General features: G+C 35.5%; 1 long non-coding RNA gene across 1 annotated transcript; it reads right to left on the bottom strand.

Moving 5' to 3' along the window:
* Positions 1 to 569: 569 nt before the first annotated feature.
* LOC149493699 (uncharacterized) lies at positions 570 to 3,782 on the bottom strand. Its single transcript, XR_016322705.1, has 5 exons — positions 3,596 to 3,782; positions 3,141 to 3,225; positions 2,953 to 3,025; positions 2,581 to 2,712; positions 570 to 890 (listed from the first exon to the last, which is right to left on the bottom strand). It is a non-coding gene; the product is annotated as an uncharacterized LOC149493699 (long non-coding RNA).
* Positions 3,783 to 4,199: the final 417 nt, after the last annotated feature.

Raw genomic sequence — 4,199 nt, 5'->3', positions numbered from 1 at the left:
GGGAAAAAAAAATAAAAAAACAGAAAATTGATTAATTTGTTTGGTTATCTCCCAAAACCAAAATAAAAGCTGAGGACTTGTTTAGTTCTTTTTCCCCATTTATCAAACAATAATTTAGTATGATAGTAGCACATAAAATTGAACAAAAAAAAAAATCAAGAACATTACAATTCACCAGACTTTCAGGTTTTATTGAATATAACAAGCATGATGAACTCAAGAAAAAAATTCCTAAATAATACTAACGGTTCTAGTTAATCTAAGCAAGTAGAGAACTTACTGCAACATCTAAGCGAGCTAACGCAATAAGTGGACCTACACCAACTTGTCCAATAGCAACACCAAGTTAATACGAAACAAAAACAACATATGAGCAAATGTGGAACATATATAAAACAAGCAACTTTTCTGATCAAGACCATTAGCCGAGATTAAAATATTATCAAATGAGTTTATGAAATACAATAGGGGAATGGAAAAAGAGGACAGCCTTTTGTTCGGAGTTCAGGCATTATTCATTTTTCCTTTTAATTTTTTAACATTTCTAATTTCATTTAGAATTCAAGTTGATCACCTTAAGTGTTTAAATTACACTTGTTTACAGGTAAGGGAAAACTGCTCATCAAAAGTTCAGAGAAGACAAACCATGCATTTACAATTGCAATAAAGGACTTGTAATGTTTCAAATTCAATCTTAACATTACCTTCGTTAAAATGAAAAGGACTAGAGGCAAGGATCTCTAAATTCAAGGCAACCAAAGCAAGACTGAGAAACTTTATATTTCATAAGGTGTAACTCAGAGTAGCATCATATTAACAAGAACTCATTACCTGTTAGCTTCTGATACTGACAATCCCCACAGAGCACCTGCAGCCCTTTCTTGAAGACCCTGGTAAGAATTCAAGCAAGATTGTGTGAGAGAAACCTAAAACCACAAATGCACTAAACATCAACTATTGTTCGTAATTGCATATGACACCATCCCAAGCCCCAAATATTAATTTAACATTGTTATACTTTTCTAAAAGAAACATGCATTAATATTGAGAGTTAATGCCTGGTTAGACCAGAGTGTCATATTGACAATCTCAATCAGACCAGATGACACCCACTATTCAAACTTAATTCTTAAGCGTCTTCAGAAAAATATAATGTGAAACAAAAGAAAACAGAGAAAAGGAGATGAAATTTGTACCAATGGTAGAAAACAACAGAAAACAAAATCATATATTGGAAGACTTTTAATGCTTGAAAGCATGTAGTGTACGTTGGGTGCTTTTCTTTACTAAAAACCATTCCTACAACAATTTAATCTCAGAATCCTCTACTCTGAAAGTTGGATGCCAATTATGTAAATAACGACCAAGATTTTGATAGTTTAGTTTTGATATATGAAATGAGTGTTCCTAATGCTTAAGGCTCCCTGCTTTGTGATAGAGGGGAGGAACATGCACTAAACAGTAACACAAATTTTAAATTTGCCATCCTAGTTGAGAAGATAAGAACATGCGAATGTCACGTGTCATAATTTAGGGTTCTCTTTCAATCTGGTACATTAATCATATACCACTGCCAGGAAAAAAGCTGTTTATCCATCTTTGAAATGTCAACACAAGAAACTTTTAGTAGTTCCACTGGTTTTTTCTTTTCTAATAAAAAAATTGCTACTGCTTAAAAAAATATTAAATAAAATAATAATTCACCAAAATAGCAGTTCCACGATTTAAACTAGATGTGTAACAAAGATGTCCACAATTCTGTTTTGAATAAAGGAAAAGAACCCAAGAAGACAATTGTAGTCCTCCCTTCATGTTTTCAGGGGTGGAGGAGGAAGCGGTGGCATCATGGATCTTGGAAAGACACTTTTAAACTAACAGAGAATTTGTGGGGCTAGATTAGCATGATTCAAGAGAAATATGCAAAAAAGTTCCATGGTTCTAAAGGAGTATAGAAGGATGGGAAATCTAGCTTCAAAGGACATAAGTTAGGCATTATGTTCAGGGAATTTAGCCAGGATCACTTCACAAATGTATTCTAACCGTAGAAACATTGCAACATAGAAAAGAGGTCACAGTTCTGATATCCATTTCATTGATTAATGAAAATTTCCCTGGTATAGACTTCAGACAAATTGAACTTTCCGTGATGGTATTGGCTTATTTTGCATGGCAAAAGATGACAAATACTACTGTCAATGCAACCAATCCACCGGCAGCAAAAGTGGAAAAGCACACAATAGTATTCATTACCATGATCTGATAGTGAGAATGCCATGTTTGCTTAGGTACTTCAATTGGGTAAGCATTGTTTTAAAGGTGAAAATCAGGGGCATACCTAATATCTTCTCTTGCAGAACTCTTTTTAATAATACCAATGCATAATTTCTTGAAGAAGATTAAAAATAACCTACTTCATTACCAAAAAAGCAACATCCAGAAAGCTCCAAGTCCATCAACTCCATTCAAATGGCATACAAAAATAGGTAACAAACAATATAAATAAAGTACATGTTCATTCTATTCATTCAGGTATTATAAAAATGATTATTGTCTGTATATTAGAAGCTTAACTAGTATCACCTGCTCTTGCACTCCTTCAAACTTGCAGGACTTAGCAAGCATTACTAGAGCATGGACACTGCCTGCCAATGCTACTTCCATGCTGCACTTGTCATCAGCAGCCAAATTTGCAAGCGCCCCAGCTGCATGTTCCTGTGAAGCACCAAATATGAGCCACATTTAGCCTTCCAATGCTGTGATAGTCATAGAATCAAAAAGTCATAAGCATAATCCAAAGCTTACGAGAACTCTATCGCTACTAGAAGGCCATTTAAAAATAAGATCAACCAAAGCTTTTATGCCACCGGCCTCAGCTATGGCAAACAAAATGGAGTAAATGAAGCTGTGACTTTTGAGTTCAATAAATAAGAAGACCACTTTAATTTGAATAACCTTGTGCTCTTCTCCAACAAAATGATTCCATAGGCCTCCGGCAGCGTCTTCAGTAACCAATCTATTCATTGACCTAGCTAAATCAGCGAGGATATAAATTCCTCCAATTTCAGCAAGAGCCTTTGCTACTTTTGAATCGACAGAGAAGTGATATATAATTTTTTTCATCAAAGCATGAGGCTTTTTACCCTCCAGATGTTTGTAATGGTTGTTTGCTTTTGTTTTTTCCCTCCTCAAGCTGCTCCACAGCTCACAATGGACAAAACCTGTTCTCTACCAGCCAAACATGGAAGACTTCAGGCAAATAACAAATGTATACAAAATTGCAAGCAAGCACGTTGCCTGCAAGAACTGAAAGATATTGCTCAAAACTTGGCATTTACTTGGAAACTGGAATTTCTTTTCTTGCCATTTTTACGTGCAATACCCACTTAATTGGCAGACAAGCATGGAAATTGTAAATAATTTTACAACATAGAAAATCTATAGCTTAAGTCTGAATTACAACAAACAGGAGCCTCCCACATACAACACATTGCAGCAAAAGTTGAAGAGAGTTACAGCTGCCTGGTTGATCACAAGTGTCATTTTACATTTTCTGTATGCTAATTGCAAGTCATCTAGATTAGAAAAGTAGAGATACCTCAACCATCTGGGCTATATTCACTAGATTCAGGCAATGAGGGCACAGCTTCACAGCAAAATGACTCCTTGTCCTTGAGTAGAAGACAACTTCCATCTGAATTCCACCTCAGATCAGTTATGTTAAACTGTGGTAGAGGATTACTCACACAGTAAGCACCTGAAGGAGTCAACATATACAAGTGACAGCTACCAGTGCATAGAATGATACGGATCGGATCAAAGAATGAGATATAAGTTCGCCTCTATGGCACCCCACGTTTATAATGAAACGGAAACACCAATAATCGAGATTAAACGCTCTATGGCACCCCACGTTTATAATGAAACGGTAACACCAATAATCGAGCAAAGAACAAGATAAACGCCACAAACAAGTTGATAAGCTTACCTTAATTCTTGATGCAATTAGAGGAAGCAATCTCTCACTATCACTCTAAGCAAAGGAGTACAAGCAAAGCTTAAACAAATGAAGTTTTCAATATCTCAAAAATCGTGTTCTTACATGGAATACAAGATATTTATACTAAAACAAGAAACTAGGGCTTAATGAAGCATAAAACACATAAAACGCGTTACTGTAGCGCGTCTGAGTTCCTGTAGCA

The sequence above is a fragment of the Jatropha curcas genome, chromosome 9, assembly GCF_041381405.1.
Source record: "Jatropha curcas cultivar XTBG-Jc1 chromosome 9, XTBG_Jcur_1.0, whole genome shotgun sequence".
Taxonomy (NCBI): Eukaryota; Viridiplantae; Streptophyta; class Magnoliopsida; order Malpighiales; family Euphorbiaceae; genus Jatropha; species Jatropha curcas.
Note: the sequence above shows the minus strand (reverse complement) of the source record. Positions and strands in the feature narration are given on the sequence as shown.